A 27,201-nucleotide genomic window follows, 5' to 3' on the forward strand; every position below is an offset into this window, starting at 1 on the left:
CGACATGAGAGCGTGTCTGCTTTAGCATGTTCTATAACTTACTTGTTCCATTTCTTACCAGCCCAGCTGGTCAGATCAGTGGTGGTAGGAAAGTTTTTCCTACATACCTTGCGAGAATTCATCTTAACAAATAAAATTTTGGGTGTGCAGTCGATAATTGGCGATCAGCCAAATTATCTTTATGAAAAGAACACACATGGATAGGGTTCTGTTAAATGTATAGAGTTGAGCCCAAAAGGGAACTGTGTTGTGTGAGGTGTTTGACCCCCACTTGTAGCTAATTGATTATGTCGATTTTAACTTGGAAAGTAAATCGAGTTTGGTGGATTAGGATAGGACACCTATCTTACAATTAATTTTAGTAGTTTACGTTAACAGCAATCTTATTTGTTTTTCCACTATTGATTTGGCACCCTTGGGTGTTTAAAGGTTTCTATCGTTTATGACCTAATTAGGACGTTGGAGTCCCCAACAAGTCCCATGGGGTTTTTGTGTGGTTTAATTTGGTTGCGATTAACCCATTTGAAGGTTGGCTCTTTTTGACCTTTGCTAACCTTGTTTTGGTACACGGCGGAAGAGACTTGGTCTGTGATTACGTAAGGGCCTTCCCAATGGGGAAGGAACTTGCGAGCGAGTTTCCCAGCGCTCTGGTGGGGCTTTCCAGTGGGTTGGGCAAAGATGTAATACCATACTTTGTCCCCCACTTGGAGTTCATCGTGGGACGCTTTTTGGTCGTAATAGGCCTTGTGTCCTTCTGCGCTCTTTTCCACGTTTTTCTGAGCAAAAGCGAAGGTGGCTTTGAGGTGAGCGTTTAGGTCGGTCACATACTGGTGTGTTGTATATGCCGTTGCAATGCTGGCTTCGCCCGGTTGGTAGAGCAGGTGTAGTGGCAGAGTCATCTGTCTGCCAGTCATCATTTCGAAAGGTGAGAACCCTGTCGCTTTGTGTGGGGTTGCTCTGATGGCCATTAGGACTAAGGGTAACTTAATATCCCAGTCTCTTTGGTTGGACGCCACGTACTTCCTCAATATGCTGACCACCGTTCGGTTGGCTCGTTCTACTTGACCTGAAGCCTGAGGGTGGTAGCTGATATGGAAGCTGGCTTTTACACCCAGCAGCTGCCACAGTTGCTGCATGACATCAGCAGTGAAGTGTGTCCCTCGATCGGAGTTGACACGACTAGGCAGACCGAATCGTGAGAAGATGTGATTCATCAGTAGGCAGGCGGTGGTCTGGGCAGTGTCGTTTGGGGCTGGCAAGCCTTCCACCCATTTGGTGAATGCGCACGTGACGGTGAGGAAGTATTTATTACCTCTGGTTGATTTGGCAAGAGGTCCAACCCAGTCAATCTGGAGGTCTGACCAGGGGAAGGCAATGCCTTTTCGCTGCAAAGGAGCTCTATGAAGTGGATTTGATGGTTGGAATTGGCAACAGATCAAGCAGCCTTTGATGTAGTCTGCTACATCTTTCTGCATATGTGGCCAGTAGGCTATTTGTTGGAGTGCTGTGTATGTTGCTTTGACTCCTCTGTGGCCTGCGCATGGAGAGTCATGGGCATGTATTAGCATCACCCCCCTGTGGCTCTGAGGCACCACGAACTCAGGAGAAGTGAGTGCGTCGGAGACATGGACAAGAAGGCCCTTGGCGATTCGAGGAGCACAGACAACTGGGGTGGGACGGTGGGTAAAACATCCAGTGTCAAGTATCCAGGGTGTCCCTTCAAGGGCACCTGTTTTGGCCAAAGTATCTGGCAGGTCATTGAGCTCTTCGTTTTTGAACGGTCTTCTGTTGAAGTGTATAGACACGTCCTTCATTCCAGCAGGTATGTGCGGGTGGCGTTCGTTGGCCACTTGGCTCGCTTCATGAGTTGTTTTTACTGTCTTCATGTCATCATGGTCAGGAAGGGTGGTTTCACCTCGTACTCCTGTCTGAGACCATGGAATGTGTTTGATCGTGTCCACTTGAGCAGTAAGCCTGACAAGTACATCACTGCCAATGTGGACAGAGTGTGGTAGGTCAGGAATGACCAGAAAAAGATGATTCAGCTCCCTGTGGTTCCATACCACCTTTAAGGTGCAGATCCCGTCGGCGGTCGCTATTGCCTGAGGTGTGGGATCTAAAGGGAAGCAGAAAGATTTCTTCACAAACGGAAGATTTGGATTTGTCAGTGACAAGGACTCATACAGCTCTCGGCTGATGGCTGATTTATCAGTCCAGGGGGTCAAGATCACATCGTTGACATCAGCATCTTCAAGTTTGATGCCTTTTACTACCTGAGGGTTGTAGTTGTGTGCTTCAAGAGAACTGGTCAACGTGCACAAGAAAGTGTCTCTCTGAGACAGAAGTTCTTCTTTGGGCCACAAGGGTGGTGGCTGGATGTTGTTCGTTTCTTCTGACACTTCATCAACCTTGGTTGGTTGTATTTTGTCAGGTAGGTTGTCACTTGTCAAGGTCCTTGTCTCAAGGGTGTAGCACTGAGCTGCAGTGGCATGGGAAAGAGAAATAGGCAGAGGTCGACGGACCTGTGCCCAGATCTTCAAACGCTTGAAGTCAATCAATGGCTCAAATCGGTTAAGGAGGTCTTTACCGATTAGAAGAGGAATGGTGTCAAGGGGAGACACATACACGGGGTGGACAAGGCTCATTGGTCCAATAGTGAAGTTAATCACTGCCATGGCCTTCAAGACGGTGCTTGTGGAAGAATATGGTTGAGTATCAAGAAGGCAGCTCTGCAATTTCAAGTTCTTCTTGGATTGGTTTGTTACCATTTGCAACTTGTCGAAAAGCGCTGATGACATCAAAGTGATATCTGCACCAGTGTCAAGGAGTGCTTCATGTTCAAGCTCGTTTTCAAGTGTCGTAGGCAAGTAGAATTTTCGAGCGATTCCTTTTTCGGTGAGGTGGCACAAGAACTGTTGGAAAGGTGGCTCACCTTGAGTGATCAAAGAGTCCTCTTTGAATGGTTCTTCTTTTGAGTCCGACTGGACTACCAGAACTGCACTAGGAGGGGTTGTTTTCTTTCTCCCTGCGTCTGATTGTTCACGCGCAGTGGTTGAGAGTGTTGGGGCCTGAGTCTGAGGCAGCACCTGCTCAGTTTCTTCGGGGCCCAAGTAAACTTCTTCCACAACGACATTTGGTTGGTCGTCTGGATTCTTCTGAGGAGAAGGTTTTGGATTTGCTGAAGCTACAGAAAAGACGTCGACTTTCTTTTCTTTCTTGAATATATTTTCAATCATTTGCCTGATGGTTTCAAGATCTTTCTTGGTCAGACCTGATTGATTATACTTACCGTCAGTGCTGTTTCTCTTTCGTTGGCTAGTTCGCCTGTTCTGATCTGTTGCTTCCTCATCAGAGGAGCTGTGATCATGATGTTCCTGGTCCCTAAAGGGAGTGTTTCGAAATTCACGTGGATCATGTCCTCTATTAGCACGAGGTTGGCGGTCCTTCCACTGGTTACGTGGGGGCCTGTCTCGGCGGAAATCAGGAGGCTTCCAATTTCTCTCAAAGTGTGGTTGGTTCTGACCTCTGTCAGACCAGGTGGACTGTGAATGCCAGCGGCCTTGCTTCTTTTGTTGAAAGGAAGGATATGGCCTGGTGACAGGTTGACATAGTTCAGCAGGATACGTGGTGGGCTGCAAAGGTGCTCTCCTCGGAGCTCCTTCTAACTCCAAGGGAATTGATCTGGTGTTGATACTCAGGATGTGGGGTTCTGATGGTTTCCCCATGGTTTCTTTTTGTTTTGCAAACCCTTTCATGGCTAGTTCACGCAGTTGGAGACTAGTGAGGGTTTTTGGACATGCCATGACTCCGAGGTGATGGCTAGTTGAGGGATGGAGGTTTTGCACGAACAGAGATTTGAAGTGCATTTCTTCTTCCATCTGTATATCGTTTCTGGAACCAAAATAGGCTTCGTGGAGCCGCTGATAGTATTCTTGGGGAGATTCTTGTCTTCCTTGTTTGACAGCTAAAGCAGCTGCTAGACCTGTCTGTGGCGTGTAGCCAGAGAATTCCTCCTTCAATAGCTCGCAGAGGCTTTCATATTTCTCCTTGACATGGGGAGGTTGTCGCTCGATGAACCTGCTAACTCGATGATTTGAGGTTACCTTGATTAGGTAGATCCTGTCATCAGTTGTAGCATTTGGGAATTTCCTCAAGTAGAACTCTATGTCCTTTAGGTAAGGGTCAGTGTCATGAGTGTCACCAGCTTTGGGCTCGAAGCGGGTTATGTTGCGGGCGATCTTATCCAGGTCTCTGTCGGAAGGACCTTGTGAATGATAAGTGTCCGAAGATGAGTGAGGTTTAGGGGACAAGGTCTCCCTAAACCGGTCAGGTATAGCTGCGCCAACCCGAGTGTGAAGGTTGAGAGCTGGGGGCGGCGGAGGATGAGGAGAGGGATGGTCTGTCTGAGTGTCCCTGTGGTGTGTTGCTCCTCTTCTTTTTTCATGGGACGTTGCACCCAAAGCTTCTTTCTGGTGTAGGCCTAACTCAAGAGAGTATTCTAGCTCTCTTTTAACCTCTTCCAGCTCTGTCTCTGTCCTTGCTTGTTGTCGTCGGGATTCTCCAGCATTATCCCGGACCTCTTGTAGTTCTTGCTTCAAGTGGAGGAAGCGATTTTTCTCAAATTCTCTAGCTCGGTCGTGAACTTTGAGTTTAATCTTCAGGTCTTTTATTTCATTTAGTGCGTCTTTAAAACAATTGTCAGAATGGATGAGAAGTTTGCTCAACTCTTGAAGCTGATCTTTTGTTTCCGCTAGCTCCTGCTCGCGGTGTTGGAGGATTTGTTTGAGTCTAGTATTCCTACTTTCAAACTCTGTGCCTTCGTCGTCCGACGATTTATTATCTACCCCCCTTTTGGTGTTACATTGAAATTCTAAGTCATCTTTGCATTCCTTTGCCGCAGTTAAAGACTGTTTAGTCTCATCAAGTTGTCTTTTGAGGGCTTTATTATCTTGTTGCTGGGCCCTTATTTTAGTTTGGCTTTGCTCCAACAACTTAGCTGACTGTTTGAGTTGCGCTGCCATGACAATAGCCATGCTTCCTAACATTTTAGTTAGCTCTTTATCTTTAAGTTTTTCAGTTAAAGCTTGGCACACGAGCACAGACATTATTTCTTCTAGATCAGAGGGATTTGTTTCCTGGATCTGATTTACATATCCAGGCATCAATTTGCTAGTCAGATCGATCAATGCTGAATCTAGGCTCTCGGAGGGATTTCCTAAACTGGAGGGAAAGGATCCGGTTGGGTCCTCCATTTTCAGTTGTGGTAATTTAATTATGCTATGCTAACCTAATGTGGTACTAGGTTGAGGAACATGGAAAATTAAAAAGGACTCAAATGACAAATTTTAAGAAAATTAGAAAAGTTTACTTTTTGATTAATAAGTTTTTTTTCTTTATGATAGAATAGATTAAGTAATTAAATCTTGATTTAATTTCAAATTAAATTTCAATAGCCTGTGTGTATGTTGACACACAGTGGCTTTAGCCTTTATGAGAATCTGTAAACACAGAAGCATATAATGTGTTTTGTTAACAATTTCCAAATAATATTGATACTTTACATATCTTCAAACATGTAATCAAACAAACTTAGTTTAGTAAATTGGATTAATAGTATATCTCAAGGGAGTTTAGGTATAAGTTTTAGTTTTTTTTTTTTTTTAACAAAACCACTAGTTTTTAGTGATGGAGTAAGTTAATTTAGGCTCTGTCTATACAAGCTCAGACCTTCCATGTTTGCAAGTCAAATGCAATTAGTCAAATCAACCACCAGAGGCGGTGTCGTTTATTTTACTCTACAGATGTAGGGAAGTTACGTCTACAAATGTAGGGAAGTTACGTCTTATGCGTCACGAGGGGGCGTTTTTAGCTCCGCCCACTGAAAGACCGCCCTGTTCAAACAGAATCTGAGTCAGTGTCAGTTTGGGCAGGACAGGGTTAATTTCTCAGCAGCGAGAAATCCACTTTTCACACAAGAGAAACTCCAGGGCACAGCGGCCTCCTTTAAAGTTTCAACACAACAAAAAGTTTTCCAGCTCACCTGGACAGACAACAAGCACAAGGTTAATTCAGCTCGTTTACGAGCACAACTTAGGAGTTATCTACTCCTCTTTTCACAAATACGCGTGTGGTAAGAATTTCGTTACCACAGCAACAACCCGTGTCATCACTTAAGAGGGGAAAATACAGCCTCTTTCACTGTCTTTAACACAGCTGTTTTGGGTTAGGTAGCTAATCTAACCAGAAAACACAAGAGGGTCTGAATATGTCAAACTTTCTGGAACCTCGCAGCAAAGTGGACTAATATTCAGGGCGACGTTAATCAGTTTTGGAACTTCGCAACAACTGATAACCCACCAACAGGCCTTTTAAAGAGAGCGTGCTTACAACACTCTAGCATGCAAACAGTTCAGAGTCCTGGAAACTCGCAGCGACTCGACTCAGACATAACGTACGGCGACGTTGTTTCATTAAATATTGCTCAATTTTATCCTTGCAAGGTTTCTTTTACACGTTTAACGTAAGGTAGTGACTCAATAAAGAAAGCTCATACACAACCGAAGCACAGAAAACAAGCAGCGATGTTGGATCGCTCAGCGGACACAAGAACGGCATTAACTCTTAATTATCACAGTTGAGTTTTGTCTGTAATATGAAATTACTGCAGAGAAATCAGGTATACGTAGCCTCACGCGGATGCACCATTAATATGTAGGATACTCTACACCTTTAAATGTCTCGTTAGGGCACCACCTCCTGTTATCGTAGGAAGAACACGGTTTAAATCAATTTATCAGTCTCAGTTCAATAATTTGCATATCTGAAGGAGTGAATCCTTTACTACAATTTGTACCAGTCATTCTCTGCCGTAAAACAACATCACAAACAACTTCTTAAGTGTGAACAAATATTTATTTAATGAAGTGACAACTATGAATAAATGAGGGACTAATAGAATATAGGAGTGTAATCAAATGAACGAATATAATAAGGTATGAAATAATTTCTGGAGCGATGGTGAGAGATGGAGGTGTTTAAGTCCTAAACTAAAGGAATAGATTTGATATCTACTCTAATCAATCTTCTCTAAAAGATGTTAGTAGGGAGTTTCAAAGTAGTGACACCAACTCTTTGTCTTAAGCGGTAGGAACGATTAAGCCTACTTTTCCGTAGAGTCTTCTCGGCGTCGGTGATGGCGGAGCGTCGGTGTGACGAGATGATGGAGGAGCGTCGGTGTGACGAGGTGGTCAGTGACGAAACGGCACAGCTGATGCAGGTCTCTCTGGGACCGGTAGACAGGACTTGTTGCTTGGTCTGCAACTCCAACACCCAGCTTTGCTTGAGAGCGCTGTAGGTGTTCAGTCAAAGGCAGATGACACTTGGCAATGTCTTTGTGTTTGAAGAAAGAAGTCGGATCGTCACGTCTTCTTGATGTCGTTGCTATGGCAACAGCTTCTTGGTTTCTTGATCCGTCGAAGAGATTGGGTCTTTCTCTGATATCCCAGCTGACTACGCTGGCTAATTTATAAACGATGTTGGTTAGTACTTCGGTTCGTAGAGTATAAAAATGAATAAAACTAGAAAAATATTTAAGTCACTATAAAAATCGTACGTCGGGAAAAACATCCGACGAGAAACAAACAGAGCTTGAAAAGGACCGTATTGTCAATATTCAAGTTGTTCTTAAAGTTACTAAGGATAAACGTGTACGTAAAGTGGAAAGTGCAAAAGTCTGGAGAAAGAGCGGCGGAAAGAGCGAAAGTATAAAAGTCCTAAAGTGCGGAGAAATGGGAGCGTCTCTCTGGTTTTATGAGTTAATTATTCAGGGCGTGTTTTGGATCGGGTTTCCAGAATCTTCGCGCGGAAAGAGAAGAGAACGCCTTCTCCTTTGTCTTGAGGTGTCTTATTGCCTGATCTTCTTAACCTATTTTATATTACTAAATTTAATCATTCCATCACTCATCATGACTCGTTAGCAATGTTTTCCGTATGCGACAACACTCAACATTACAACATGACAAGATGACGTATCAGAATGACCACATCAAAGTAACTCAAAAGCATCAATAAATTAATAAACTCAAGTTCTCTTTACATTGACATTTTGCTAATAAAAGGTCGGGGTTTCTAAAATAACAATTTCAACAGTTATGATTTCAACTAATAGCTACTATTAGTATAAGAACATACCTAAGTTTCAACATTCTTTAACTTCAACAATTGGTTAAAAGAGAGATAATACTTTTAAAGATAGCCACTTGATGGCAATGTTGATCCATCCTTACTGTGACAAATTATGTGAATTTGGGCTAGCATTATCGTACAAGGATCAAAATCGTCTCATTGTGATCGTAAGCACTTCCTGAACAATAATATATAACTTACCAAGTTATTACATTTTCGATAGTCATATTATCAAACTTAGGTGCTTTTCAGAGGAAAATGCAGATCAGAGTCTGGTTCTGGGGAAAGAAAGTTATTTACGACCGGCTTATCAGTGTTTCACTCTCTTGGTCATTCCAAGAGAGGGGGGGCAAAACCTGTTAAAATGGTATGTTTGCATTCGTCTCTGAAAAAGAAAATTAGTACATCACAAGTTTAAAACATAATTGAACATCACATTAAGGCTTCTAGACTTTGTCCTTCGAATCCAAAAAGGTGAGTCTTTCATTAAGATCCCCCTTTAATTCCTGGGATCGTATTGATGTCTCCTCAAGTGAAAAGAGGAAGATTAGAAGAAGAAAGAGGGTGTGAAATTCCAGAGAACTGTAAATCTGTCCCCTTGTGGCTCAGATGACGTCCAGAGCATCAGGGAGGTCCGATAGCGCGGGCCTGTACCACGTTCGGACATGGCACCTTTATGGCTGAGGTGAAAAAGGTTGATCTGTTAGGAGGGTTCTTCTGCAAAACAACTCCGTAAATTTAAATTCCAGAGAGGGGGAGAATTAAGAGGACCACAGGTTCCTACACCTATGTTCCTAAATCTCAGAAATAACTTGTAATTACACTGTCAGACTAGACGTCAAAACTCTCTATAAAATTCTTATATAACTATTCACTTTTGTCTGCTGAGAAATCGTGGTATTGTTTTTTTAAAAGCTATTTTTGTCCGGGGACATATTATCGTACCTAAGGCCGTCTTCTAGCTCGAAATGCTGGGAAGTTCAGTCGAGTCCACGAGGGAGGATTTCATGCTGGAGCGGCACTCAACGCGCCGCACAGTGTTTAATGTACCAGCGGAGAGAAACTGCTCAGCTTGAAAGAGGAAGGAGGGCCGACTGTGAAGTAGCACATGTGCGTGTTATGTGTCCGTCCGAGGGAACATGTCCCGTGGACCGTTCCCCGGTAGGTGAGTCAGCGCCCGACAGGAGGCTCGTTACAGTGTCATCACTCATCATGACTACCTGACCTTTTACAACCGTCTCCCTGCAGAGCGGAAACGATCGCCACCACTGAGGCTCTGGAGTAACACCGGACACATCTACGACCGGATTTACTTGTTCAAAGGCTAAATATGGTTTTGGACACTTCTTGTGTCAATAAACACTGATCAGCCACAACATTAAAACCACTGACAGGAGAAGTGAATAACATCGACCATCTTGTGACAATTTAATGTTCTGCTGGGAAACTGTAAATTAGCCAAACACAAGACAGGAAACTAAACAAACAAACAATTAGATCCTGGTTGATTACGTCACCAATGTACACCGGTCAGCCACAACATTAGGACCACTGAGAGGAGAAGTAAATAACATTAAAACCATCTTGTGATAATTCAATGTTCTGCTGGGAAACTTCTGGACCTGGCATTCATTGGTGTGGATGTTACTTAGACATGTAGCACCCACCTAGACCAGACCAGGCACCCCCACCCCATAGCAATGACACTCCTTGATGGCAGCAGCCATCCCCAGCAGGATGCAGCCACAAAAACACTTTAGGAACAACTAAAAAAGAAAAACACGAAGAACAGCACAAGGTGTTGACCTGGCCTGATCAAGTATCTGTGGGATGATCCACAGAGGCCCCTCCCCTCAAAGGCCCCCCACTAAGAACATTCTGTTGCCAGACACCACAGGACACCCTCAGAAATGTCCCCATGTCCATTCTCTGATGAGTCACCACAAGGGAGACCTGCACAATAAGAGGAAGGTGGCCATAATGTTATGCCTGATCGGTGCATACCCCATAATGTGTCCCGACTCCATCCACATGTATGTACTAATCAGAAAAATTGAAATGTTGCCCATCTTCTCAGGTTGTAGCCCACACAGTAGCTTTACTAGGCCAGAGTCTGGTTGGACTGTTTCTGAAAATCCAGATGAGGGACATGGGACGCACGGGGTCAGCCGAGTGGTGGTCGAGGCTGGGTTAGCGGTAGCCTCTGAATAGAGAAGATCTCGGCGGATGCTGTGTTTAGTGTGAGCGAAATTTTCAAATTATGTAAGAGGCGCTCCTGGGGGGGGGACAGCGTGACCTCGGTACGAGGGCGAAGGATGGTGAGACAGAAGGATGGCGAGTCAGGCTGGAGCAGCTATCAGTTTGACGGATGAACTTTAACATCTCAGAGGCATCCGAGGACGCACACTCGGAGCTGCTCTGCTGGAGACGCACTAATGTGGATAAACACGCACACACACACACATACATGAACACATGTGCATGTTAAGTAGGAAACGCGCGCACAATCATGGTGACGATGGCACAAAGACAACCAAAAAGTCAGGGAGGGACACTTGGCTGATGTGACAGAATAAAAAGGATGAATATAGCCTAGAATGACGAAGTGCACCAACACACACAGACACAGACACACACCCACACACACAGACAGAGACACACACGAGCATCACCAAATCCTACTCATGCAGGGACAAGTTGTAGAAGTGCCAGCGGGGCTCTGTGAGGGTGGTTCTGAGGACAACTAGCAGATTCAGCATCAGCTGAGGAGGTGCGGCGGGGTTAGTGGAGGATCACAGCCTCAAACTTTGTTATGATCACATCCCTGCTTTCTAAAATATGATGCAGGCTACAATCAGATATGTTTTGTCCTGATTCGTCTGACAGGGAGGAGAACGGCAGGACGGGGGGGCAGAGAAAGAAGAATCTGAAGTCTAAACTTCTTTAAACCACGACTCAAAAACATCTGCGGATTTTCACACAAATCCTGAAAGTAGACAAAGAGATCCCGGACGTTTTCAGCATCTGCTGTGACTTCCTGCAACTAAATGTTTCCAGTAACTGCCGACCAGACGTTGAACAGAACCGCTTCAGCTCTGAGATGTTGGTGGGTTTCCTCACATCAACTGCTTGCTTCAGGTCCCTCCACAACATTTCTATTGGATTAAGGTCAGGACTTTGACTTGGCCGTTCCTAAACATTCATCTTGTTCTTCTTTAACCGTTCTTTTATAGAACCACTTGTGTTCTTGGGCTCGTCGTCTTGCTGCATGACCCAGTTTCTCTTCACATTCAGCTCATGGACAGATGTCCTGACACTTTCTTTTAGAGTTCACTGGTAGAATTCAGAATTCATTGGTCCATCAATGATGACAAGCCGTACTGGGACCAGATGCAGCAGAACAGGCAGGACATTAGCACCCCCATGTTTGATGGCGGGATGAGGTTCATCTCCAAACATGACGCCTCTTATTTAAACCAAACTATTCTACTTTGGTCTCATCTGTCCACTAAACATTGTCCCAGTAGTCTTCTGTCTTGTCCATATGATGTTTTTTGTGATACTTGCCACTCTGCCATCACACCATGACGGTTCATTGTTCTCCTGATGGTGGATTCATGAACATTAACACTGGCCTTTAGCTGCAAAGAAGTTACCCTGGGTTCTTTTGTGACCTCTCAGACTAGTGCGAAGAAATTTAGAAACGTAGAAAAGCCTGAAGGATGCAAAAAATGTTAATGCAGCATGTTATTTCCTTCCAATAACCGGCCGACCCCGCCTCGTTCTTGCTGGTAAGCATGGTTAATAGTTGATATGGGATTGACCTCTGATTCAGGAAATGTTATTTGTAGTCCTGGGTAACAAAGCAAAAGAGAATGAGGACAACTACTGCTGCCTCATTCTGGGTTAAGAATAAAAGAAATCCATCAGTGCGATCACAGTTCAAGGTTCAATTAGCCGACAATGACTCTACAACATGAAACGCTAAACGCTGCCGACCAAGTATCAAAGAAGCAACTGTGACCTTCCTCCGCTCGGCTAGAGGGACCCGGTGCCAGGCCTGGACCGAGACAAAGGGCTTCTCAGGTCGAGACAACAACACACCAATCACCAGAAATCACACAGCACTAGTTCCATCAGTGCAACAACGTGGTTATGTTATGTTATACTGTCGATCAGAGAAGGTCAAGGTCTACCTAAATACAGTATTTCCACTCTGTTGCATTCAACTTCTGACATATTTTGTCCAGTAGCTGCTATAGCAACCATCTATAAGTCGGCGTGGATGAAACTTCTATCAGTGACACTCATCCAAATGTTTAAAGGCCACAACCTTTATTTCAGGGTGAGGCAGATTTGTATTGAGAAGGGATCGTTGCACGGACTGCAGAGCTGATTTGGGACCAAAAGGTCACCGGTTTGAACCTTCTACGTCCACGGGTGAGCATGATCTTCACCTTCTCCAAACTGTGGAAGGGTGTGAAACTGCTGTACAGCTAGACTGGTCATTTTGAGGTGATTAATGCACAAGAATGGAAAATATAAATATCAGAGAACGGCTAGTGTCTCATTTAAACCAGAACTGGAATCTTACACAAAACGTCCTCCCCTGTAGACACCTAAAGACTTCTTGTCTTCCTTGTATTCCTCTAGATGCGACAGGATTACGTAGAAGAAATACTTCTGTCAGTGTTAATGTAGCGAGGAGAGGGTAGCTCGTGCCTTGGCTGATTCAAGTTCCTCTTCTTCTTTGGTTTTTGGCAGCTTTGACGCTAGCCAACCGCCATTAAAACAGAAGGAGAAGACATTTTGACGCTACAGGGACGTTTTTATGGTTTTGGTTGGGACTGGGATTGGCTGAAGCCTGATACTGACCGGATCTGAACATTTTATGTACTTCAGTTTGATTATTATCTGTAATACAATCAATATCATCAACCTACATGGACATGGACAGTACTGCTACACATTATGACTCTTTATCCTCACTAAACACTGCCTTCTCTTGAACCCTACTATGCTCTCTCTCTCTCTCTCTCTCTCTCGTATGGCTGATAACCTGTGGGCTAGTTGCTGTCCCCCAGCTGACCCAAGCCTCTGCTCATCCGCCCCGATCCCCTCTCCTCTAAACGGGATAGATGAACCGTGCTGGCTGGGTCGGGGCCGCCACAAGACCAGGAGCAAAGAAATGAGACACTCTGGTAGCACAGTGACAAACCGGAGCAAACCCTAGCGTGCGATGAAACCGTGAGGGGAGGGCAGAGTCCTCCTCGGACCTCTACGCTTGAGAGAATTGGATTTTCCATCAAGTAGGGAAATAAGGTCACGCTCTAGAGGAAGCCAGGCGTACCTCGTAAAATGAGCATATGAGGAAACTTTTAGGGGTTTTAAACGGTCGCTTAAAATGACTATTTAAGAAACACACGGCGGTTCATTTGGTTATAACAGCAGCTTTAAGACGCGTAAGCTTAATACCAAACCTGGCTCTATTTCAATCTTCTTCCATCCTAGCTTCAGGGCGGCACCCTATGGTTTGCTTTACCCAAACTGTCTAATCTGGGATGAGCTCGCGGGACAGGCTGAGGTCCAGCATCTGTCCTCCGGCTGACCCCGCCGTCTCCCCAGCTTCCTCAGCTTCTTCCAGCTGCGACGGACACTGTGAAGCGGCTGGGTCGGGGCCGCGGGACCACGGGCTCGCGGTGACGGTTCGCAGAGAGGACACGGCGCTGCCTTCTGGCGAGGACACTGTCCCGTTGATTCAGCCGCGCTGCTGCGTTAACCGTGTCCTTTGAATCAGCTTGGATCAGATATTAAGAAGAAAACCTTCTGTGCATCTTTACCTACGACTGTTTCTGTATGAACTAGCCAGAGTCTAGTGTCTGATCTTGTAGAAATGTGAGTGAAGAGAGGAAGAGGGAGAGGTGGGTTATGGATGGAGGAATGCATCTATATGGTAATACTTTGGTGCTATTCTGACGAAAAACAAGTAATTAGAGTAATTTCTATTGTGTTTATGTCTGTGTGTGACACGCTGATGTGCTCTGACATGCAGTAGAGAGGTAAGGTGCATCAGATGTGACAATGTCTTTATAGTGTCTGTGTTTTTATGTGTTTTATGTTTCTGCAGGAGGCGGGCGGCTGGTAGGACCCGCAGGTAAAACACATATCCACATAAACACAGCTGGTGCTGAAACCCTCGTTCTCCTCTCTCTGAATCCGAGCCCATCGTGTCACCGCGTCTTCCACACCTCCTCGTCCTAGCCTGAAAACAAGCCCGCGCTCGTCTGGAACAAAGCAAACAACGCCAGGGTAACCCCTCCGTGGCGCAGTAACTTCTCCTTGACCTTCCCTCGTGTCGATGCGCGTTAGCTTTCAGCGTCGGCGGGATGACGGAGCGGAGCCCATCGCAAAGGATTTCTGGCTGCCCTCTGCATTCTCTTGGTTCGCATTTGCATTTCCAGCTGTCACGGCTTTTCCAGCGCTTCTCACTGTCATGGAATTCACGGCGTCGAGCCGGGGAGGGAGGAGCGTTCGGCGCCCACCGGCAGGGATTGCGCAGCGAGTTCCTGTCAAATCAACAGATGAACAAGTGCTCACTTCAAAGTGCAGCGGGAAGCGTTTTACTAGCCGCCCATGCTGATGCTTCCCATCCGGAGCCTTTCACATATGAAGCTCAGATTCCAGTCTAAAGCTCTGATATCCACACACACACTGTATCCTGACATGAGGCTATCCTGAACACATTCAGAGTCCAGCACACACACCGTCACATGAACAGCGTCCTGTCTACAGAGGAGACATCACAGAGGGAGAATTAGGTTTTTTCTTTTTTCTTTTTCAGGCTTTCAAGGATTAAAGCTGCTCCATGAATATTTAAAGGAGATTTATTCTGCACTCACGCCAAATCAGTTCTTCAAGTAAAACAGGGAGACAGCGTGAGTTTATCAAATTATCCGAGAATGTGCTCGGGCTAAACGTTAGGGGTCACGGTGTCTCACTGATAGAAAGTCCACGTCCAGGATGTGTAAAAAGGTTGGAAGTGATTCCCAGTCTTTTCAGATATCTCGTGTTTTACATTCTGACAGAAAATCTGATTTATGCAGGACGCTGACAGTCACACAACCCGACATCAGTGGTACAACAGAGGCTACAGTTAGAATACTGGCAGGGATGAAAGTTGAAATCACGCCAACCTTGTGTTTGGTGGTGTCAGTCATACTAAACCAAAGACATCTCCATATGTCATGACTTAGCCTCTGTTCAGACCCTGCAATAAAATCTGCACAGAGCGCTCCAATCACAAGAGACCAGCTTGAAGGTGTGGTACACGCTGAGGACACATTAACACCACTTTAAGTAGTGTGCACACACCATGCGTCCCGCGTCACATTAAGGAGTCGCTTGTCAACTGCCGTGCGTGTGTAGTTAAGTTAGTAAAACACCTGATGTCAGGGCGGAGATAACTCAACGTTTTACTTCCAGTGGGTGAGAAAGGCTTTACAGCTTGTTCCAACATGTGTGTCATCCCCCCAAGTCCTCATGCCATGCCACACATACGCAACAAACGGCGCTGTCCGTGGTTCTGATACAGCAGTCAGTAGAGATCTGGTAGAATGCAGGTGTTACAATATTCTACTGCATCCGAATTGATGCTGGTGTTAATTTGCATCAAGAGCACAAAACTGTGATTGTCACCTTGACCTTGAGATGCACTAAGAAGAAGGACACCTCACGGCTGGACAAGCTGATCCAGAAGGAGGGATCGGTGGTAGGGGGGCAGAGCTGGAGTCCCTGACATCAGTGGCAGATGAAAGGACCTTGAAAAAACTCTGGTTCATCATGAACAATGTCCACCACCCTCGGTACGGGAGTCAATTTCACTGTTGGTAACGTGATAGGGACAAGATAGAGCAAATAATCAACGGGAGCAGGCGGGACCGGGATGGAGGACGGAGCCGGAGATTAAAAAATGACAACATAGGGAGCGGGACGAGAATTAGAAGTCTTTCTCTCGTGAGTTTGCGGGACAGGATTGTTTGGGGGCGGGAGCAGTCAAGTGATCGGGATATGACGGGAGTATTTGTGTGGGCTCGGGATGGGATGGGAGCAACAATTGATTCCCGTGTCACCCTCTGGAATGAATGAATCAATAAAGGACACTGCTAGCGAGATGGACAAGTTTTTGACGGGCTCCCACGCAAATGTAAACCTGTCACACTGAACATAATTACACAGTATTTTTTTAAGTATTTCAAGTTTAGTATTAAAAAAAAATAAAAGGGGGCCCAAGCTGAGACTGTTTGGGAACCACTCCTCTACAGGACACCATAGTCAGGAAGAGAAGCTCGTTCAGTGACAGGCTGCTGTCTCTGTCCTGCTCCATGGACAGATCTATCTATCTATCTATCTATCTATATGGATCTACAGCTGGTTACTTGGTTACTTCTATCTTCAAGAATACCAGATGGTGCAGGTTCAAACAGCCTTGCACTCAGCCTTCCTACCGAGTTACAAAAAAAGAAGAAGGTTTCAACGTCCCAACTCCCACTTTTAACAACAAGTCGTTGCACAGTCTGGACCAAAGTGGTGGACTGACTCACGAACTGACTGACGGACACCGTCATCCCTGGAGCTATGCTGCTAGCATGATCCAAAAAAGAAGGATGTTATGTAACGTCTTCGTTTAGCAGATCAATAATTTATAAAGCTTGGTGCAATTATGTCCAGACGTCAAGGTCTGCAGATGATGTACGTCTTCACTGTATGTGGGCCGACACATGCACATGTTGTGCCATGTTGATGTTGGCTAAGATCTATCTGAATATATTGTCTACGAGACTCCTAAAGTGTTTCTTGATCCTTTCAGTCGTTCTTCACTCAGCTCACTTTGAGGGGAATGAAGAGGAACAGCTGTTTGAGGTGAGGTTCTTTTGGAGTTGGGATCTTGGAGCATGCGAGTGTGTGTCTTTGGGGGTGTACACTTGGAAAGGTGCGGGACGATACCTCCGCTGGAAAGCACATCTGCTCCCACAGAGGACTCGTTCAATTCATCTCTCTCTCTTTTTCTCCCTACATCAGCCACACCACAACCCTGTGAGTCTAAGTAGGGCAGGCTGTCCTATATACACCCACACACGCAAACATGCACATGCTGACAGAGAGGATCACGCAGGTCAGCTTGATCTCTGGAGGTTACGGTATAGTGGGAGGTAAAGCAACACAAGGCACCGTCTCATTGCTACCCAGCTAGGAATCTACTCAACGAAACAATAAAGGATGAAGGTCAATGGGGCAATCAAATAAAAGCATTTAAAGTACCAGGACCTAACCAGGCATTTTTAAATGATTAGATGTAGTTCTGCCATGAACCAAAACCACATCCAAACACGTAGTGCCAAAACATCTTCTTCCTCTTCGGTTTCTATGGCGATGGGTTTGCATCAAAGCTGCCAAAAGTCTAAGAAGAAGATGAACCCAAATCTTGTGACTAAACATGACTACTGTGTAGAAGTCAGTCACACAGAAAACATGTTAATTATGCAACGTGGATGTTTCGTAAGGTGAAAGTAAGAGGTCGTCACTCAATACTACTAACTCGATTCAACACCTACAAAAAAAAAAAAACGCTGTGTTCAAAAGAAGAGAAAAGTTTCCAGGAGACGGCGTCAAGGAGAAAAATCTTCCAGAGAGGGTTAGGGAGTTTATGGCAGCGTTGGATGACCAGAACATTTCTGGAGTAGAGAACACAAGGTACCAGCTACCCTCTCCACACTACATTAACTTTGACAGAAAGATTTATTGGACTGAATCCAGTCCACTCTAGGAGAAGACAAGGAAAGACTTTAGGAAGCTACAGGGGAGTAAGATCGGATCGGACAATACTGAATATTAAAAGACTTGCTCCTCTCCCGGAAGGCTATTACATTCTTATAAACAGATTTTAAAGATCAGAATCAAAAAAGTCAAGGCGGACATGTTGAGGCTTAGGTGTTAACTCTGAAACTTCAGACATCTGATGGGACTGGCACCGGATCCAAACTGCCCATTTTGACCCTATAGAAGTTTGGGCTCCTTTCACCGTACTTTATGGGAGTGCCCTTGGAAAAAGGTGATTAACTGCAGTGCCAATTCCAAACCAGCCTTACTTCTTCAGTCAATTTTGTCATCTGAATGGTTCCGTGTTTGCCTCGTGTGTGGAGCCGACGTGGCTGTAAGGAAACGTGCTGCTACTGCAAGGCGAGGACTATAAATAGCATTCATTTTTAGTGAAGAAAATTATTTTTTTGTTTTGTTGTTGGCCTGTGAAAAATATTTTACACTGAAAATAAACTCGAAAGACTACAGATAGACAGACTACAGAGAGAGGCATAAGAATTTATTTTATTTATGTAAATAACAATAAGAAACGAATGCCTATTATTTCAAATTTGCTTTGCTTTGTTCCAAATTCAATGTTTAAGCAACTTAAGTCTGTTTCTATATGAAAAAGTTTATCATTATATATATAAGTCGACTTTGGCCTTCAACTTTTTAAGTTTTTAAGTTTGGCCCACTGTGTATTTGAGTTTGACACCACTGATGTAAGTCATGTGATAGCACCTGGAACTGTAGATGAAAGCTTAGATGATTATCTTGCAGAAACTTTAATGACTGAAACCGCCTCTGAGGACGTCCTGCGACCACGCAAATAATGACTTTTTCTTCTGTTAGTTGATGGCGATAACTCTCCAGATGCCTCCTGCCTCCTGCAGGAGGAGGAGGTGCAACAAGATGAGAGTCACGTCTCAAACTGTGGAAAACATTAGGAACTCGGTAGTCGGCATGATAGACAACTATATGGAAAAACGTGACAGAATATTAATTTGAGGATTGTTTCTCGTTAGTCTACAAGATTTTATATGTTTGACTGTTTGTGATGCCACTGTCTTTAGTTTGTGTCGATACATCATTGCTTCCACCAACACTAAGAGTAAATATAATGTAAATGATGTTATTTCTGTAAGACTCAGGTTATTTTATGGGCAAATTAAATTAGCACAAAGAGTTGAGCCTGGACGGTCAGCGTACATTGTGCACTGATCACAAAATGCTCATCTGAATGGCTCTGTGGTTTCTTGATTGTAATGTTATGCAGAAGCAGCTCCATCCTGCTTCAGATTAGACAGTTTACTGCACCTTTTTATGAGCCTGATGGTGAATTATCAATGTTAATAAAAGATACGTGATCATATCTTTGTGGACTAGGTTTGCGATCTCGCAATCAAATATCTGTGGTTAGTTAGTTAGTCATGATGTTTAGGCTGGAGAACTAGTTAGATTTAGCAAAAGCTGCAGACAATTCAGATGAGCTTCTATCATTATGTGTTTTTAGAATCCTGACTTTAGCCAGCTGGTAATTCTGAAAAGGAAGCTGTAAAATTACTGATAACTGCCAAAACCTCTTTTCAAAAGACCCTTTATTTCCATTTGATGTGTTTTTTTAAAGCTGCAGCAAAAAACTGCAAATGAAATGACGTTTTTTTTCTTCTTCTTCTTTGTACTCTTTCCAAAAAAAAAGAAAGAAAAGAAATGAAAGAGGAATAACAAAAAATCGGTTTTGTAACCAAAAAGAGCACATCTCTCAAAAGCAACAGAAAATCGTTTTCATGCAACCACACGCTAATCTCTAAGCTTTACACCGTCTCCAAAGGTTACAGCCAGGATGACTAAGCATGCTGTTCTCTTAGAAAGCCTCCAGAATATAAGGGAATAATGCTGCGGCTGTGAGGGACAGGAATAGAAAGAAACCAGGAGCAGACAAAGAGCAACTTTCAGACATTAGTTAAGAGGTTTTAGCGCGGCTCGGTTAGAAGAAAGAGAAACCAAAAGCCAGGTGAGTGTGGGTTATATTGGTTTATTAGCACAAGGTGCAGGCAGACAACAAAGAGAAAGAGGCACGTCTATAGAAAAGGAGACGGATATTAAATGGAACAGACACGTAAAACAGGCAGGAAGTAAATCCTCGTCTAACACATTTGACCTTTTTCCTACAGGTAAACAAACAATTCACTGGTGGTTCGTCGTACCCCAGAGTGACATCTCTGCTCAGCTGTTGTTGTGTCTGCGGCTGACCCGCTGAGGTCTTTGCTGCATCAGAGTGACGTCCGGTCCGTTATTAGCTAAAAGAAGATCAGTAGAGAACTAGAGAGAGAGTCAAAGTGTCTCTTCTAAACCAGATTCTCACTAATCACCAGTGTTAGTGCTACATCAGCTACCGGGCTATTGATTCCAGGCTGATCTTTGTCCAATCTAATGGAGCCTGCTAGTTATTTAACTTTAACTCAGACTGGACGCCATGTCTAATTTTTATTAAAAAGGTTTGAAATTTGAAATTTGATTGGGAATTGTTTGCATATCGCAGCTCGACAACTAACTGTGCATGTCGTCTAATCATGGTATGGTATGCTAACCTGTCTGCATTACGTGCGACGGCCTGTCAACTCATGTTAATCGCCCCCTAAGGCATGCTGGTCTGTCATTAGGTTAAAAATTACTAAATATTCTACAAATTAGAGGCGCTCCGATAACGGCCGTCTTCTTCTCGTGTGCAATATGACCTGCCGTGCTGAAAAGTCACTCCCTTTCAACGCTCATCTACGGTGCACTGATGGGGTCTCGTACTGTTTGGGCCAAAGCTAAAAAAAAAAAAAAACATACGTAGCATGCAAGGAGCTACTTCATTGTTCTTCCTCTGGGGGCGCAGGGGCCTTTCTGCTGCTCTGGGTTTTTTTTTTTTTGGGTGCGAGCCTGGAAATGAGCTCGCGAGCCACGTGTCATATGATCTGCTTTTTTTGATCGACCCTCACAGAGGTCGCCGACTGATTAATGACTGCCGACTGACCGGAGCACTCTTATCGCAAACACGAGCCTAGTAATTCACTCATCGGTCAATCTAAGGTTAAGATCGCTGCCAAGTGGAGGCTGTCGATCGATTTCCTCCATAAACGATCAATTAGTAGGAAGAGTAGATTTTCTTTGGTTTGACTGTAGCCCAAGTGTGGGATCTCGTGCACACAGAAGGAAGTGCGCTCACGGACGAATTACACCAAAAAAGTTGGGATTTATTGCACTTATTGAAGACTCCTGCCATCGTCCTGTGACAACGGAGGTGACGGAAATTGTGTTTGTCAAAAATAACAAACTATTCAAGACATCTTTCATGGCACAACACCCCAGTCCCGCTGCCTGTCCCATAATCTTCCCTAGTGCCAAAATACCAGCATGTTCTGATAGTGTGCACATTTGCGGACGAGGGCCATTAAAAGCTTTTATTTTTAGTTTGTTGCATTAGCTCGTGGCTAACGTGAGCATATCATCACGTGTTGGGCTGATTGAATTCATTGCATATATATTTATTGATAATATGCAGCAGCAGACACAACAAACCAACAAACCAGAGCCCGACTGATATGCAGCAGCTCCACTGATTACAGATAAGTAGATAAAAAAGTGCATTGTGAGTTCATAACTGTCTATTTTCAATAAAACTATAACATAGCCTTGTTTGCTGAAGCAGCTAGCTAGCTCTCTGGCTAGCTAGTCCGGCAAAGAGACATCAGAATTTGAATGAGTATCAGTCGGGCTCTGACGTTCCCACTCACAGTCCTCGGTTATCAAAAGAACAATTTAAAATATAAGATGATTTAAAGCTTTGAGATATACAGCTCTACAAACCGGTGAAATAAAACACATCACAGATCTAGTGGGACATTATTCACAACGATGATTGTTTGCAGAACGCCTGGCTTTAGTGTTTACTCCTCTTTTTATTTATTTGGCTGATTGAAGACAATAGTGCAAAAGAGAAAGAGAGTTCAGGTTAGAGGGAAAAGGAAGGAGGAAAAAACACAAATAGTCCTTTGGTGGATACGTCTGTGAATATGTTTTTGTGTGTGTGTGTGTGTGCACATGTGCGCCGGTTGCTGGGTGTTGACAGATCAGGCTTGTAGCGCTGGAGACTCGGTTTGAAAGGTTTCAGGCTGGAGGACTGCTGGGTGGCGTCCGAGCCTCTGATGTGTGCGAGGACGTGGACTTATGAACTCACTGTCTGATGTGAAAGTGAGTCGGAAAGAGGGAAGGGCCTTTTTAAATGTGCCTGAGAAAGAATCTAAACCCGCTTTCTCTACGCTTGGTAAAATATATTTGGTAACAGAAAGCGACCAGAATGAAAATTACATTGGGGAGAATTAAATTTGCATTGCACATGGTGGATATTTTGTGTTTTTTGCAGCCAGGAAGAGCCAGATAGATACCAAATTCAAACAGCCGTGTGCCGGAGACACCCAGTTTGCCCGGCGGAGTGAATCACAGTGTGCCAACACATTATTGGGAGGAACAGCATGTGCTGAAGTCAGGGAAGCATGGCATGACTGTGGAAGCAATGTGGGCTCTGGTCCACAACCTTCTCCTTCCTGCTAATTCAAGGTGGGGTGGGGTGGTTGCCCATAGATAGGACTTATAGTATGTGTGTGTGCTGCAGAGGGAGAGAGAGGGAGGAAGGAGGTGCACAGAAGCAGAAGCTGACTGATAGACGGCATGTCGGTGGAGGCGGGTTCTAGTCCTCTGAAGCGTGGGGGGTAGGGGGAAAAGAGGGAGAGAATGGGAACGAAGAGTAAAAAATAAAAACGATGGAAGCAGTTAAGAGGAAGGAGAACGAAAAAGTAAACCAACGAAGGAGAAGAGCGTAAATGTGAAAGGAGAAAGAAAAAAGTTTGGATGAGAGGAAGGGATGAAGGGAGGAAAAAAGGGGAAGAAAGCAGGTTAGTAAAGCTGTCACAAAATCAAACCATTTTATAAAATGTCAAATACTTGACCAACAAACAGCAAAGAGGTGTCTCTTTCTTTTTACTGCTGGCCAAATATTTGGGAGAACATATCACAACCCTTTGGTCTTTACATCGCCATGCAGATGCGTCACGAGGCAGAGGTGACATGCAGCATCTCCGACACAAACACAAACACACACACACATCTGCATTTGCTCTGTCAGGATTCAGCTTGCGCTCTCAATTCTCTGACCCAGTTACTACTTATACCGCCTGTGTCCTCTCCCCGGGGACCGCGGGAATAACAATGATGAATGGATCCAACGCACCTAGACAAGGCCAGATGCTCTGTCTACTAAAGTAGGCCCGCAGAGAAAGAAAGAAAAAATAATAAGATTTCACACTGTACTCTCTCTCTATGTGTGCCGTCTAAGTTCTCATGCAGTGTGGTATCAGAGGGAATCAGAGACGGAGAAATAAAAAAAAAATAAAAAATTGAAACACATGCACACACAGGACTCTGTAACCACGGTAACACAGGCTAGCAGCGCCATGCAAAGAGCCAGAGAACATGCCAACGCAGGTGATTTGCATGCAGATCACTCCTCCCACTGTCAACGGCATCCATAGGCGCCGAGGCTTCTCAGCGGATTGTGCACAGCGTGTTGAAAACGACGACAGTATGACCTGACAAGTTTGACATTCGCTCCATTTCTTAACATCCTTTTTTTTTTTTTTTTTTTCAAGAATAAACTTAAATGATGGACCAGCCTCCTGCCAAACAGCGTTCAATGTCTGTTCTGTGGGTGCAGCCTTTGCCTGAGTGGACTCTGTAGGTGCTGAATCAAGTCGGTAGTATTCAGTGTTTCGTGAGACCCTGGTGTTTTGCTTAATAACCATACTAATCAGGCATAATCATGATGCTATCCCAACCATTAAAAACTATTTATATATCATATATGAGACCTGGTATTGAATGACAACCTTCCACCTCGCCAAACATCCACATTACACAAACTGCTGCCTGACTTGATTTAATTTTCCAGAGTAAAGTTCTTCCACACAGCAGACATATTTAGTCACGTGATTTTTGTTCCTCTGCTTTTTTTTTTTTGCAGCTTTGATGCTTAGACAACCGGCATTAACATAGAGGAGGAAGAAGACGATTTGACGCTACAGGGATGTGGTTTCGGTTTATGGCATACCTAAAATAAATTACTACAAAAGATATCTCGTATGCCTTCTGTAGCCCAGCGTAGCAGTGGCTAGCCATTGTACATCTCTTCTTGAGAAAAAGACAGTCAATAAAGTTACAGACTAAAAACTTAAATGCCACTAGAAAGGGAGACTCGAGTGTCTTGATGTAGTGCTTGCTCACAAAGTACTGCAACTGACAAGCTAACAGCTAACAGGCTAGCCATTTATGAACACGCAAACACTAAAAGCTGTGCTAGCTAGTTTAGTAACAAGCTAACTGCTAACAGGCTAGTGATTTATGAACATGCTGATATTGACAGCTGTCCTAGCTAGCTTGGTAACAAGCTAACCACTAACAGGCTAGTGATTTATGAACATGCTGATATTGACAGCTGTCCTAGCTAGCTTGGTAACAAGCTAACTGCTAATAGGCTAGCGATTTATGAACATGCTAACACTGGCAGCTGCCCTAACTAGCTTAGGCTAGGACATATAAGCAAATAAATAAATATTGTCCAGTTTTGAGATTTGAACAATTGGCTGGACAAACACTAACTGTGCTAGTTTTAGTAACAAGCTAACTGCTAACAGGCTAGCCACTCATGAACATGTTAACACAGAAAGCTATGCCAACTAGCTTAGTTTAATAAAAAATCGAACTTAATGAAAATCACAATGCTTATTATTGTTCATATATTTTTCAGCAAATTGGGAATAAATTTAAAGTTCAAATAAAGTGAAAATTTTGAGATTTGAACAGTTGGTATTTTCAGAACAAACCAAACATCCTGCTGTTTACTAAAATATTTTATTAAGTAAAGATTCATCAAATATGATTAAATATATTATAAACTACTAAACTAAACAAAACTTTTTCGTGATTCTCTTTTAAAAGAATTGTTTGCTCTTAGTGGAGGAGGCGACACATTAATTCTCTGTGTAAAACATGCTCAGCAGCTCTGCAGTTTATGGAACATGTGCATGATGAAATGAAGTGAACCAAACACCAGGGATGTGTATGGAGTGTATGTATATTTTTAAGGATGAGAAATGGAGGATGAAAAAAAAAAAAAAAAAAAAGCTTTCCAAAATGGACCAAATGTTAAAGCAGACACCCACACACATCAGAAAGAGTTCTCCTCTCAGTCTATTTCGGTACGAGCAGACAGCCAGAGGGGAAGATGTAGGCTTTTTTTTTTCCATTAGGCACAATAAATAGCCTTCACTGGGACTGCATCTCATCTCTGCAGCTAATTATTCCCAATATGAAACAACACTAGAGCAGTTTATGCAGCAACAAAGGCCTTGACGGACTATTTCGTTAATTTAAAGGATAGCTGTGGAACACCTGAGCAACAACCTGACTGTCTCTCAACATTTGTTTTAATGCATTGATTATGTGAATTGGCTGATTTGTGTTTCTGTGGGATTTAAAATGAAGTCTAGTCTCTTTTTTTCTGAGCTGAGGAAAAGGCAGACATTTAGCGTTCATCAGTGTGAGGTGACATATTTCTCTGTCATGTCTTTGCCTCTGTTAAAATTACAACCAAAAAAAGAGACTATATTAACAGGAGCCACTTTTATATGCTCCATGGCGTTGCTTAGTGAATTCGTGCTGTGCAGCGCTGTGAGGAGATATAATGTTGTTGACTGTTGGATCCCACCCCAAGACAGAGAGAGATGAATATGTTTGAACTCACTGGAAATGTCAACAATGTTTTTGCCGACGGACGTCCAAACACGCAACTCTAGCCCTTCACATCCCTCTTCTAGCTACGACCCACGAGATAACGGTCAAGGATGTTTACTGTGTGTGATTGCACGGGATAAGCTAGCTGCTCCAAATTATGTTTTGATTGCAAAAATGTAACACAAAAGTACAAAAGCACAATCATCAAGAATAGCTGTTCACCAGCTTAATTGTGCAATTATTAAAGTAGTGAGTAGATTCAGTTAAATTTATATCAGAATGACAACTGTGAATGCAGCTACAACAACCGGTTCTACTCCTGTCAGCAATTAACAGAACTCCAAAGCTACAGTGAGGACTGCTCGACAAAAAGTAGACATTTTAAAAATTTCTGATCTCCATTTTGCCTCACAGCGAGAAGGTTCTGGGTTCTAATCCAGGCCGACTGGTTTCCCTTCTGTGTGGAGTCTGCATGTTCTCCCTGTGTCTGCACGGGTTCTCTCTGGGTACTCCAGCTTCCTCGCAACATCCAAAGGTTAATTGGTGATTCTAAATTGGCCGTAGGTGTGAGTGTGAATGTGAATGGAAATGACAGCTGGGATAGGCTCCAGCCCCACTGTGACCCTCCATAGGACAAGCGGTTACAGAAAATGAATGAATGAATGAATGATCTCCATTATTTGCTGCAGAATTTGGCATCATTATGTGCAAGGGCAACTGTATATGTGTCTGTGTTCTGTGCTCTCTATCACTATCTCTCTGTCTTCCCCCTCCACAGGTAACGACTTATAGACCGAGCTCACCTGAGAGGTCAAGCCGGGCGTCTCATGTCCCTAATCTAAGTTTGAAGTGTCGCTAAAAAAGCCTGTATTTGTTACATCACTCAAACTCTGTGGAACTGTCGGTTGTGGTGTTGCTGTCCCTGGCAACCAGAGAGATCCCAACAACTTAGGGGTGTAACAGGCATCTGCATTGAGTCAACAGTCCAGGTTGCTGCTGCTGCTGCTGCAGGTGGCATAGGAATGCTTTTCAAATCAGTAGTAGTGTAAATACCACAGTACTGCTTCTGATCACGTGCAGCTCTTTGTTGACCAGTTTCCGCTGCTTACTTCCAACAGATCTGGATCTTGTAATCTCGTGTCTGATGTACGACATCTATGTGATTTGCAGCTGTATCCTGGAGGATCCATATTCTCATGTTCTGATAAGATTTGAGTCTGGCTACGCCGGGGCTAATGCAGCTGACTAATCTGCTGAAATGATGTGATGCAATCATGATAACACGGAGCCAGACCTGAAGGGATTGGATCCGACATGAGACTATTT

The 27,201-nt window shown here is 44.0% G+C and overlaps 1 protein-coding gene across 5 annotated transcripts in view; it reads right to left on the reverse strand.

The window, feature by feature from the left end:
* The window catches only part of LOC311503481 (uncharacterized protein), a 119,763-nt gene that overhangs the window by 61,618 nt on the left and 30,944 nt on the right, over positions 1 to 27,201 (reverse strand). The gene's annotated exons all lie outside the window — the stretch shown is intronic.

This window comes from Chelon labrosus, assembly GCF_963514085.1.
Source record: "Chelon labrosus genome assembly, chromosome: 18".
Classification (NCBI taxonomy): Eukaryota; Metazoa; Chordata; class Actinopteri; order Mugiliformes; family Mugilidae; genus Chelon; species Chelon labrosus.